This window comes from Simochromis diagramma, unplaced genomic scaffold (assembly GCF_900408965.1).
Source record: "Simochromis diagramma unplaced genomic scaffold, fSimDia1.1 OVJJ01000602.1, whole genome shotgun sequence".
Lineage (NCBI taxonomy): Eukaryota > Metazoa > Chordata > Actinopteri > Cichliformes > Cichlidae > Simochromis > Simochromis diagramma.
The window spans coordinates 9,745,570-9,759,319 of record NW_024387040.1 but is presented as its reverse complement, the minus strand read 5'-3'; the positions used below and the strand labels follow the sequence as shown (position 1 = coordinate 9,759,319).

Sequence of the window (13,750 nt, the reverse complement as noted above, 5' to 3'; positions counted from 1 at the left end):
AAACACTAGATTTTGTTTACTCTGTTCATGTAGGCCTCTGGTACACTGATGTGTTGCTTCATACCAGCGTGCCAGCTGAGGTTTGAGGCCTCGGTTCTCTCTCATAAGATGGTTAAGTGGTTTAACCTCGTAATAGATGGACCAGCTGACCGCCTCCCCACAGGTTCAGTATTTAGAAGTGTGGGATTAGAGGAGGAATCCTGACAGGGAGGGAAACATGACTCAGATCCCAGAGGGCAGCTTAAGGTCACTCACAAAGTTTGGCAAGTTTCAAATTTTACAACTAACTAATTTTAATGGTAACAACCAAACCGTATTTAATTAAGCTGCATATTATAGGGCAAAGGACCTGTTCTTGCACACTGCACATACCTGTGAGCTGTGAACAAGTCCACCCTTGAACAGTTTTTCCTACAGGAAAGGCAAGGGTTAAATGATCGTATAACTTATATTGCTGTTAACTTTATGCCAGCATAGCCAATATGCGACTTAAATATCAGGGATATGGAAGATGAAGACTGCCAAAATAAAAACCCCAACTAATAAAAGAATGACAAATGCTAAATTATAATGTATGAGGAAGGCATGTATAATGTAGCTTTGCACTGATGTTTAACAACTAATAACATAATTTAATACAAAAGTTTTTTAAAAAAAATGATAATGATAAACATAATCTGGCAAAAGAGCAAAAAAAAGCAGATAAAGCAACTCCCCCCCCCCCCCCCCCCTCCAAAAAATAAAAATTAAATATAGAAGCGGATATATAAATTATGTAATGCTTACATCTTTTTATTTAATGTTGTATTTTCATATTTTGAGTCTTAGTTTTGTGAACATGCAAGCTGGAGATAAATGCCAGTGGAAGTGGAAATTTTGGGTTATTATTTCAAAATTTCAAGATTTTTGAGAGATTAACACGAAATTTTAACCTACTTCTACTTGGTAATCGATCAATTAATAAATAAATAAATTTACAAAAAACAATCAGCGTGGGAACAAGCTTGCATAGCCCTCAATAGGTGGAGAGCCACTATAAGTCCTGCACTGAATCACACTTTCAGCAGTGATGGGAAACATTTCAGTGCTTATTTATTAGTTTTTATGTGTTGTATCAATTTAGATCAAATTAATAGTTAGTTATGGTTTAATTAACTAAATGTTCTCACAGAGCTAAATCACGCCTGTAATGTACTTATTTTATCTGTCTGTAAACAACAGAATCATTAAAAAGCAATGTTTGCTAATAAGTCTATTAAACCAGTAATGAAGGCAGGATTTTAAGTGTTTCTTTCTCTCTTTTACACTTTGTTCAGGAGTTAACGCATCGTTTCTTAAACCACTGCAGCTCATAAAAATCCCGGAGCTCTGCAGCTGGACACGACAACGATATTAATATTCACAGGTCCCGCTCCAGGAAGTGTGGATGTCTGAAACAGTTTTCCATCAACAGGTGTCCCACAGAGGTGGACTAACGTCCCACTTTGCTGACTGGCAATTGGCCAAGAGTTCAGCTTCACTGACGTTTCACTGCGTCACGCGGTCCTCTTTCTATATGCTAACTTTGTGGGTTTCGTGTTGGGACGGGGGATTTCAGCGCGACCCTGCGATCAGGGAGGAAAACTCTGCAGCAGTCCTCATTAAAATTCCCCGTCCGTACGCTCACCACGAGAACCTCCTGTGGTGGGTGGCACCGGCGTCCTGCGCGCCTCTTAATTGCGCATCAAGCATTAAGGGGAGATCACGGATCACAGTTCCATTACCCGTGGCCGCGGATTACGCTGCCTTGAGGCTGGGAGGGGGTTGCTTCACGTCCCGCTATTTACGGCTTTGGGGCTGAGAGAGGAAAGGTGGACGCAGAGGGGTCCAGAGGTCCAGCGAAGGGTGGCGCCCTGCGCATGTTGTAGTCCAGCGCCTGGACGCACAGTGCCGCTTCCCAGGGGCCGGGGGACCCACAGCGACACGGTCGGCTCCTGCAGTCCGCTGCCTGGGCTCCACTGGCTTCTCGCTGCAGCTCATGATTCGGACATTTCTGTGCGGGGACTGGCAACATGTGCGCCCGGATGGTGTGAAGTGTGACACGGCGGCTTTTGGGTTGCATTTCTCTCGGATACGCCGAGCAGGCTGCCCGACGTTACGGCGCACCTTGTGCAGTAGGTAAGTCGGCTACATCTTCATCCCTGTACTTCAGATTACACACATCACCCTCCAGCTGCTCTGCGCATCCGGCGAGTTTTATTGATCGCTCTTACCTCCCTTATTGATTATGTTAAACGTCCGATTTGTTGAAATCTGCTCAGGGTTTCCGGGCAGTTATGAGCAGCGCTGACAGACACGAAGGTCTGGGCTTCAAATCACTGTCAGTGCTGCAGAACATGTCACTGCAAGATATCCTCATTCATGCCCTATCAGCTCAGAGCATCAATAATGCATTGCACGATGTGAATATTGATATCAAGACTGGGAAATGCCATCGTCAGAAGTTGAGCTCGCGTTGCTTTCTGGAAGAATCATCATGTAATTGAGGAATAGTTTTTATTTATTTATTTTATTCAGTGTGATCTTAGGGGGCTTAAGAGGCTTGAAAATCATCTTAAATGAATGAACATTACCACCTAATAAAACATCCTTCGAGGGTTTCAATGGACTTTTGGTGACACTTAGTTCTTGAAGAGAGTACAGACTGATTTGTCCAGTTTTTTTTCTTGGATAAAGTTTGTGAAGACAATAAAAGCCATGAGTCTTCCAGTCTGATCATCTCTGTCCCGAGTGCTTTATTTGTCAGGCAACATGGACAGAAACAAAGGAGATAATAGAAGAAACTCTCTTAAAATGCCATAGTGCCAAGAACAAACTGCATCACCAAATACCCCATTGGAGTGTGGAGGTTCAGCTTTGTTCAAGAACAGAGGGTTCGTATAGAGAACAGTTTAAAGTGTGTGCTAATTGAACCTGCCGGCCACTCTCCCCATTGTAACGGGAATGTTTGGTTGCTCGTCCTCCACAGAAACCCCCCACTCCTTTGTTCTGGGGGGACAATCCTCCAGTGCCATGTGTGCAATGGTTTGGGGGGGAGGGAGCAGGGTCAGCAGGGGTATTGACATCTGCGGCTGACAGCTTCCTCAGAGCGAGCTGACATGCTGTGATACCATGAATGGGTATTAGGAAACATATGAGCAAAGCACTTAACACTAATGAGGACATTTATTCTTTGTCCACGATGCTTGGGCACCAGTTTTACGCAATACTGCTGTTTTTGTCATTTGTCTAATGTAACTAGAAGTAAGGACAGTTATTCGTGTCACGCGGTCACTCAGTTTAAAGCTTGGCTTCATTTAGCATCAAGAGTTCAGAGACCTTTTATTTCTCAGCATTTTTGGACTTAATTAACCGATTGATTGTAGTTAGAGGTTGATATTAAAACAACTTCAAGTTTTAGTCACAGTATCCCAAATCTAGTGCTCAAACTGGGTAATTAATTGATCTGTTAACCTTCATATAACCTGAAATATTAGTACAGCATTGTAGTAGATCAACTGTTTGTTGTTTTGAGCAATTTGGGGAACAGTTGTTTAGATATTTGAGCTTTCTTCTTTTTTTTCTTTTCGCCTCGTATTGTCAGGTCTTATAATATTAGAAGTGATCACTGTTGTGAACTGAATTGAGTAAGCGTCTTAAATCTGCAGTATTTCTGTTGGCCAATAGAGTGGCGACTACTCTGGTTACAAAGAGCAGTCATTGTTTAGAAGTTTACAGGAAAATTCCTCTGGTGTTCACTTGATCAAGACCTCAGGAAACACCTTTCCAGTGAGTTTATGCTATCACAAGTTTGACATCTTATTTAACACAACAGGATATACTTTCTTTTTAAAGTAAAATAGATGATTAGTCAACGTACAGTTTTAGGGTTTGAGTAATTCTTATGCTAATACTGCACTGAGTTTGCTCTGTTCTTGGCTGTTCTTGGCTAGGAGGTGATATAGACTTAAAATTATATCCAGGTATTTAAAGGAAATAATGATTTTTATGGTTATGTGGGAAAAAGGACTGAAGGGTGTTTTATCAATGGAGTTATAGTTGCAAACAAATTAAAGTACATTTTTCTTTTACAGTGAGCTACTGTGATTGATGATAGACTACTTAGTAAGTGTGAGTCTATCAAGGTACCAGCAGCAGCATTGTAGTGCAGTAGTAGTGACACAGCATAAGTTTAACAGTAACTAAAGTAGCTTAACCTTGTACATAATGAGGAGATGCACAATATTATCACATAATAAAACAGAAAAAGGGGAAAAGTAAACGTATGGCATCGCTACATCGTTGATGTTGTCATATGACACCTTTATCAATGGTTATTATGAGTGATATGATATAGCACAGCCCTGTTTCTCAGTCCGTATCTTTACTCAGAAGACAAAATAGTTATGGCCTGATTGGGGCTCTAAAATCAGAGCCTACAATGGGTAATGTCACAGTACATCTTTTATGTACAGTCTTTGCTAAAACACCAAATATTGAGAAGTAAATTTAGCCATTTTTCCATCTGTTCTCAGTTTTTACTCTGTCATTCATGTTTCTGTCACATGCGACTGCTCAAAGGTAGAAAGCCTCCAGAAACTTGTTCAAATACATAAACTGCAAACAATAGGTTACATGACAGGTTACCGCCCACAAATCCCACCACTTCTTTCTGATCCCTGTATTATTATGAAGGTCAAAGTGTCAGTCATTTCAACGCCTTTCTACTCCTATCTGCTGTCAACTTTAGAAGGAATTTGCAGTGGCCAGGAGCTGAACAGAATCCACAGCTACTTTCTTATCAGAAATGTCAGGAAAAGTCAACATTAACACCGAAAAACAACCAGAAAATATCAGCAATCACATCCAGAGCTGCACACAAATTTATCAGGGAGTTTCCTGGGAAAGGGACATCTGGTTTCTGACTCTTGCAAACTGAAGTCAAACTGATGGGAACGTTTTAAGGGAATGTGGCTATGACGGTGTGAGCTGGTCCTGTACTTGTAAGCAGGCGTCTCTCATGACTGGTAGAGAATGGTACACTATGAGTTGGAATGCAGCCCTCATGGGCCCCCTCATGCTGCACATTATGTGTTCTAAATGGACTTTGCACCTTCCTCCAGTCCGGCAAAACAGCAAGTGGCCAAAACAGGATTTTACCTTAGCAAAGGAAGGAAAGCCAGCCAGCTTGCGCCTGTGTTTCTTTTCCTGTGTTCTCTAAATGCCATCCAGTATTAACGAAGGCCCCTTAGCTGCTTTGGAAATTACTTTCATTAAACCGAGAGGGGGATTCATAAACAGGAACTGCAGGGGAAGGTGGCACGCTGAAAGAAACCAAAAGCCGCTCTATTCAACCTAGAAGAAAAATAAAGTTTACCCCGGAGCCGGTTATGATCCTATCGGTTAAAGAGTGCTCCCATAGGACCAGAAGGAGACGGGGCTCGAGAAAAACAGCCTGACTTCTAAATAAAAAAAGAAGAAAGGAAAGAAAAAGCGGCTCTCTTTCAGGGTGTTGACATTTGAAATCCAGCATACTGTATACAGTAGTATCAGAACAGGCTCTATTTGCCCACTGGGGGGGTTCAAAATGAATAATATACCATGTGGTGCCTCAGGTAAACAAAGGGTTTCAGTTCTTGGCAGCAGCAGAAGACCCACCTGCCCACAGCAAGCAGAGGTCACAGGAAATTCAAACAGAATGGTAATGAATAACTAACCATTACGATGATTAAAGGGGGGCGATGGGCACGGGGAGATAAGTGTGTGGGGACCGTCCGAGCGTGAGGTGTTTACAAGAGGAATTCCTCGCATTCCCCATCTGCAGTCATGCCACTCCAATCTGGACCTCCACCCACTGATCCACTGATGGTCACCCTCCATACCAAGAGGGACCCAAGGGGCGGAAAAGGGTCCATAAGCTCTATCAAAGTTAAAAGCTGCTGCGAATGTGTTGTGTAAGAGGGGTTAACGATTTTTTGGGAGCGTTTGATGGCGTCCGGAGCACTAAAAGCTCCATAAACGAAAAACGACAGAGAGAATAATGCCAAAATCTTTTGTTTTCCACACAGTCAGTCTACTGCAAAATGATGGTGCTTTCAGGGGTTTTAGCTTGATCAACTTTGTTTGATAGCTCTGCATGTTTAACATCCCCAACAGCAAACGTGCTATTTTTAGACCAGCTGTCAGATTGGCTCTAGGGATGAAAATGTTGGTCTGTTTTTCAGTCCACAACAGTGCTCAAGACTGAAATATATCCAACACTGTTGTAAGGGTTGTCGTAAAATCGAGTTCAGATATTCATTGTTCTCAGCAGATGCATGCTAATCACTCTGAAGATGTCCTGCTATATACTCCAGTGTTTCTAGCACCTAATGAATTTTGTCATGTATGTCAAAAAAAATGCTGTAAAGTGCTGTGTCAGATAATCTGTAATAAATGATGGACGTAGGTTTTGTGTCTTAAAAAGTGAAGCCAGTTCTGAACTTGCTTAAATCTCCATTCTTCTAAACATCCTGCAGGGGATAAAAAATGAAGTCTAATAGTAAAGAAGCCTAAAGGAAAACAATCATTCCTCTCAGCTGATCTGTAAATATTTTCTTTATGAGTTTTATGATCTCAGTTTTTGGTTTTGAGTCCTGCTGAATGCAACATTATATTCATTTTGCAAAATATGACCTTTTTTAGAGCCACTCCTTAAAGCTAAGAACAGGAAGCTTAGGATGCAATTCACGTGGGCTCACCACAATAGGACAATGGAAGAGTGGAAAGGCTTTCCACGGTCTGAAGTGCCTTGATTTCTGCTGTCTCATTCAAATATTATGGTCATAAACAACATGAAAACATGGCTCCATCCTGCCTTGTATCAATGGTTCACATTGCTGGTGGTGTAATGTGTGAGGGATATTTTCTTGGCACACTTTGAACCCCTTAGTACCACCTGGGGAGTATTGTTGCTCACCATATCTATCCCTTTATGACCACAGTATATCCATATCCTGGTTTCTTGAACGTGACAATGAGTTCACTGTACTCAAAAGGCCTCCACAGTCACCTGATCTCAGTCCAGTAGAGCACCTTTGGGATGTGGTGGAACAGGAGACTCTCATTATGGAGGTACAGCAGGCAAATCTTCAACATCTGTGTGATGATTTCATGTCAACATGGAGCAAAATCTCTGAAGAGCATTTGCAGCATGTTTGCAGAATTAAGAAGGTAAAAAGACCCAGTAATAGCAAGGTGTACCTAATAAAGTGGCTGATGAGTTTAGTCTTGTTGGTGTTTCCCCATACTTTGCCACAAAGGTTATTTAATATAGATTTAGTCAATATAAAGTTGTAAGAAATCTAAGAAATGAGGCATATTTGTTCATAAGGTTCATAACTCTGTTCTTTACTCCTGCAGTCTATACGAGTGTTTTATTTTTTCAACGATCAAGTTCTTTAAACGACGCAATTGCTCAGCATATTTTGCTCTTACATAATCCTGTTTGAACAGCGTTTGATTTTCTTCGGTACCATCTGAGAGCCTCTTTAATCCAACTGTCTCTCTGTCACATGCAAAATAAACTAGACGCAGAAGAAGGATCCCACTTTGTTAAACCCACATGTGAAAAGTGAAACATCGAGAGGTGCGATCAAGACGCCGAAGGTTTGTGGTTTAGGATCAATCAGCACATTTTTTTTAATGCATTTCAGATGACTGGGGCTAATAGGATTATGAGACGTCCTGGGGGAGCTGCATGTTAGTTACAATACTAGAAGGTGTCAGCCCAGTGATTACCAGGTGTGAGGCTCACCTATGAGGATTAGTCAGAACCTCTAATGGATGGCAGGTTGTGACCACGGATAACAAGGAAGCAAATCGCAGCCCTGTCGTTGTGGAAAATGCTTTTCCATCAGGTTTAAAAAAAACGGAGGTTCTAGTTTCCTTGGCAACTTCTTGAATCTGAATATGTGCAAAAGCAGCTCTGAACTTCTTGCACCACCAAAAAGCATAAAGATCCTCTGATTTGGAAATTGCTAACCCGTGTCAGTCTGACTTTGAATTTCTTACATTGTGTGTCCTTTGCTTCTTATCTTCGCCTCAAAGCTTTTGAGCACGTAATCAGTTAAAAGAAACCTTGTCTACCAGCCAGACTTGTCTGATAGAGGCTGCAGATTAAAGTGGCACCATATGCTTGGGAATGAAGTGCCCCCCCCACTGCCATGCTAGAGCTTATTACTGGGCCCCTGTGTCACTGTCAGCAGCTAATTGTTCTTGTGGATTGAGGTGATGAGGGGGAACAACTCCCCTGTCTTGTCCTAAATGCCGGGTCATCTTTACTCTTCTTGCTCTGCAAATCAAAGCATTTCCTTGTCCAAACACACAATATGTGTATTTACAGCCAGCTGCCAGGCCTAGCACTTACACTACCCTTGTTCAAAATGCCTGCATCTAAGCAGAGGGAGCCAGGAAAAGAAAAGCTCCGGAGTATATAAAACCGTTGCTTTCTTTCTATGCCCTGACCATGCCCCATATGGCTCATTTCATGGATGCTGGAGAGTCTGATTGAAGGGCTGAAGAGCAGAACTGATGTTCTTTATACACAGTTGGCAAAGTGGGAGCCAAGTCCGGAGCAAGGTTGCATGAGGGAAAAGGAAATATGTAGGAGATAGGAAAATGATTTGTTCGAGTGTAACAGAGTGCACTTTGTGCCACATTGTGCTTCGTGACAAAAGAACAGGAAAGATTTCTTTCCAAAGAAACCTTAAGGTTATATCAGGGATTTCCACCATTTCATACAAGTACCCCAGGGGGCACCTTTGCAGCAGCTAAGCAGTATATGAAAACATTAAATCAGCTAATCGTAAAATGTGGACCTTAAAAAGTTTCAGCAGAAATGTTAACAGTTAACGAAAAACAATGGTAAGTAAAAGACAAAAAAATATTAAAATACATGAGTAATACTAGTCAGTACTGTTAAAACAGTTAATACAGTTCCAACACTGGTAACAGTATATCTGTAATCTGTTAAAAAATTGGCGAAGAATTAACTATCAAATGTTTTGGCTACAGATCAGCAAGAGAACAAGGTGGCTACATTTAATGGTTAAGTACATGAAATACACTGTTGTGCAAAAGTCTTGAGCCACCCCTTGTTTCTTTATATAGGTGCAGCGATTTATTGAAACATGAAATACAGTCAAAAAGGCAAAAACAGAGTTTGTACAATTCTAATGAGCCTGAAAGTCAACGTGACCGCCTTCATTCTTCAACACAGCCTGAACTCTTCTAGTCAAGCTTTCTTGTCATTTCTTTATGTAGTTTCAGGAATTGTTCTCCAGACTTCTTGAAGGACATTCAAAGCTCTTCTTTGGATCTTGGCTGTCTTTTGTTCAATTCTCTGTCAGGATGATCCCACACTGCTTCAGTAATCCTAATGACTCATAGTATTTCATGATGTTTTTTTCTATCCAGGTATGTACATTTTCTTAAGAACATTCAAGTTTTCAATTAATAGTTTCTTTTCAAATCATCTTCAAAATTACAAAATATACAGTTAAAAATACAATTCACAATGTAAAACTGTTATATGCTATATATAGCGATATGACTGGTTTATCCCTTGAATCAGGTGCGTTTTTCACTTTGAAATGATTCACAGGTAAGGATTAAGCAGCTAATCAGACAAAAAAGCATGTAGAAAATGGTCATGTACTGTAGAAGGACTGGACTGAAAAAGAGTGGAAAACCATAAAAGACCTTTAAAAAGATTAGGAGAAAGTCTGGCATGTCCTCCTTCCTTTAAAGAAATGAGGGGTGGCTCAAGACTTTTTTACAGTTTTGTACAACTGATGAAAATCAGTAAGAATAACACTGGAATTGGTTTATACAGACAGCCAACAGTTCAAAATTTGAACAAAACTATGGCGAGTATGCCTCTGATGTCCTCTTATCCAAAGGTGTCACAGGAGCTGACATTTCATTGTAAGCTAGTCATTAACCACCTCTGGGAGAACGCCTCAAATATGAAAATATCAGCACTTGTCACCCACAATTAGACAGAGAGGCTTATACAGTTTCCTTCCATTCTCTCCCCCCGTCTGCCTCTCTAGGCTCGGAGATTTGTGTCTTCAGAGGCTAAAAAGCTGCCTGGTAATCTGAGACAGCATTAATAGAGAATAAGATGGAGCGAGGCGACCCCTCAAATTAATTACTATACACAGAGCGGCAAAAAAAAAAAAAAAAGCTGTCAAGTGACACAGTGGGATTTTGTTTGTTTTGTGTGTGTTTGTTTGTGAATGTGTTTGTGATGCTGGTAACGGTGTCAGGTACATCACCATGGAGACTGTGGCTTTATTGTGTGGGGAGGATGTTGATGCTGGAGCTGGCAGCAGACAGAAGCAACGTTGTAGCAACAGCAAAATCCGACTGGACAGCAACTGGACAGATATCAGTTTTGTTTTTGTTTTTTTATAAACAAGGCCCGTTTAAAAAATTGATGTGGGCCTTGCCCGTCTTTCACATTTCCACCCCGACAAATTGAAGGCCCGGGACCGCTCGCCCACAAGATCCATGTTCACACCCAGATTATCTCATATACAGAATAGCAGTGCAGTGAATGAAAGGCAGCACGAACCCAATGAAACTGCCGCTGAAGCTGCTGGAACGACTCCCCTCCTCTCATCCCCTCTGCTCCCTCGCAAAAGAGGAGAGTGAGGGTGTCCTTTGGGTAGAAGGGATGACTTGACGTTTTGGGTTTGTCAGAAGCCGCAAATAAATTGGGCTCACTGGTCGCTCCACGGGCTGTTTGGGCTGTAAACACACTGCAGCTCGATATGTCAAACATGCTGTAGTAACTGCAGTTCTTTTTCTGCTCCCTTTCAGCGCTGTAATGAGAGTTTATGCATCTGCTGCTGCTGTAATAACCATATTTTTCTTGTTTCCTCTGCATAATGTGCTCTTGCAGGACCATATGTATGTTTTTGTAAATTTACACTCTGTCATTTTATAATCCTAAAATCTCTCTATTGGCTTAGGCAGCACGTGTAAATACAGATAACAAGATATCAACAAGAGTTATACATTTCTTTAGAAATTAATGCATTCGAACCCCTGTGTGTTGCAAACATCTAATCCATTATACTGTAAGTTAATTGTATAGTACTGTCTTCTGCACTGAGTCTGGATGTTAACTGCTAGTGAATGCGCAATGGGATTTTATTTGAACTGAGCTGCACAGACATAGCTAAAAAACAACAAAAATAACCATATAAACAAGTATTTGGCTCCTTCATTTTCATAGTATTTTTACATGACTGTTTCATTTCCAAACATCTGAGGCTCTATGATGTCTCCCATTGGTTAATGAAGTCCTGGTCCGGGCGTTGACGATGACAATTTTAATGAAAATTTGTTAGCCAATGAGCAAACCCTGTTTATCTCCTTCTCTATAGAGATATAGCAGCACAGAAGTTTAAGATGCAATTTTAAAAGGTAAAATTAAAATAAATATTAAAGCAGTATGTTATGAGCACACATCCCAAATCCCCTCTAAGCACTTGTGGGAGCATTTTGAAGTAGGAAGAGTTTATCTCAGGTCCCGCCCACTTTGCGCCGCTGGCAGTTATTTGCCCCGTTGTTGAATGCTATTCGTTTTCTACAGTCTCTGGACGCTCCGTCGCTGTGGATCGCTTCCAGGGTGGATGCTGCTTTGATGTCTCCGGTGGGGATAGAGACAGCATGTTTTATATAGTAGGACTTTAAACTAGTGAAATGAGCCCAGGAAGTCAGGAAAGTGTTTGCTGAGGTCAAAGAGCAAGGGCCCGAGAGCCATTTTCTCATAGACAGCCCGAGTTCTTTTTTGCAACCAATTAATTGGCCATTTAAAAAAATGCATGCTAAATCCACTCACACAGGCTTCTCCTTTCAGACCAGGAAGATGCAGCATCTTTTATACACAGTCTATGGTCCTAGCCCTCCTCTGAAATGCGATGCTAAAGTTATATTACAAGCATCAAAATTATAGAACAACCAGCAGCTACGTTGGCTCCAAGTCCCTGCAGCTGTAGCGATTCTCAACACCATCCCTGGGCTTCTTGTGTGTGAATATTGAAGCATTTGATGGCTGAAGCTTCTTTGCATCTTTGCACTGCTGAACATAGTTGGTCAGCTGCCCGTTTGTAGCTTCATGTCACTGACTTTATCAAAAATGATTTGAAGCCATTCTGCATTGGTAGTGTGAAGTGGATGTTTTCTGTATCCAGAAGAATGCGAGGGTCGTGATTAGACTCGTGGACGCCTGCAAGCTCTTCAGCTTTTTGTGACAACACAGTTATACTAAGTAGCATGCTAAGGAGCATAGCAAGAACAAGGTATTATAACAAGAACAACAAAGCACCTGTGGTTTTTGCAGCTGTGTGTGTACACAGCATAATCCCAACCTTAGAGGGCAACTGGCTCACGTGGGAGGCCTGTCAAGTAATTCAGTTCACTCAGGCCTTCCAGGTTATAAAAGCTGGACCATTTCTCTGCCTCCTCTCCTTCCACCTGGGTTTAATTTTTTGTGTTTGCACTCCAAAGCGCAGATGACATTTATTCATCCATTGACTATTTGCATTGCTGATATTGCTGAGGCCGACTTCCACAGCTTAAAACACGTAAATGTAATTTACAGACTGTAGTGAATGTCTGGAATGTGTAAGAAATTTATAGTTTGGTTTGCATGTTTTAGATTATGGTTAGCTGTGTTGTTATAGTTATCAACAGAAACAATGTGCAAAAAAACCACTGGAATGGTCCTTTAAATTGAGACGCAAACAAAGCTTTGTCATCAGTGGCAAACAATTCCTCTCCCGCACAACTGTCAACACACAAACTCTTAAAATAATGTCCGTGAGGTTTGGTTGCCACCTCTGCCTTCCCCTGGGGACTCGCTCCATTCTTCACTCTTCAACTAATAATAGATGCTACTGCTCATGCCGCCATATTGTCCCATGTCCGGCATCACAGAGAAGAGAGAAGAGGTGGAATGATGGAGGCAGAGACACGGAGACACCTACAAATTTGCTCCCAGCCAGCTCGGTTTCCCCGCGGGGCCAACCATCTGACATTTAACTACGCTAGCTGTAAACAGGCCACTGGAATGCCATTGACATTCATTTTGTCTGGAGCAGTTTGTTTGCTTTTGTCACTCTCCTCATTGGTAAGCCCTGGAATTTTCTTCCAAAAAATAAATGCAAGCCGAGAGCAGCTAACAACGACTAATATCAATCATTTTGTTCACTGGTCATCAAAGGAGTTCATGAGTTATTTTGGTTGTTGTGTACATATAAAGATAAATATATACTGATACTATTCCAAAAATTATGCATTTACATTTAGGTGTGCAGAGATCAGAACTCAAGCACCTACTTGCTGGTAAATTATAGGTATTTTTCACAATATTCAGCCCTGAAAATATGTGGAGTGAGCTGAACATACTTTAAAAAAACTGTAGATTTGCTGTTTTTATGTCATTACTTTGGCAGAAATCTTGACCTAACTTAAAATCTCTACTTACAAAATCATTGTTAAAATGAAGCAACTGCTGCCCCAGCTCCACTGCATGGATGAGAGGCACTTATGTAAATTTTTTACATAACCTCATCCAAGGTCAGAATGACATCTGAGCAACTCTAAAGGAAAAACCTTAAATTTGTCTAATCAAAAGTGTAAATTAGAGAGTAAGCCAGTACACTGACCAAAGTACTGG

General features: G+C 41.3%; 1 protein-coding gene across 1 annotated transcript in view; it reads left to right on the top strand.

The window, feature by feature from the left end:
• Nucleotides 1–1,445: 1,445 nt before the first annotated feature.
• The window catches only part of tmem108 (transmembrane protein 108), a 56,807-nt gene continuing 44,502 nt past the window's right edge, over nucleotides 1,446–13,750 (top strand). Inside the window, exon 1 of the mRNA XM_040044495.1 lies at nucleotides 1,446–2,157. The gene's annotated coding sequence lies outside the window, so the exon portion shown is untranslated. The remainder of the gene's footprint in view (nucleotides 2,158–13,750) is intronic.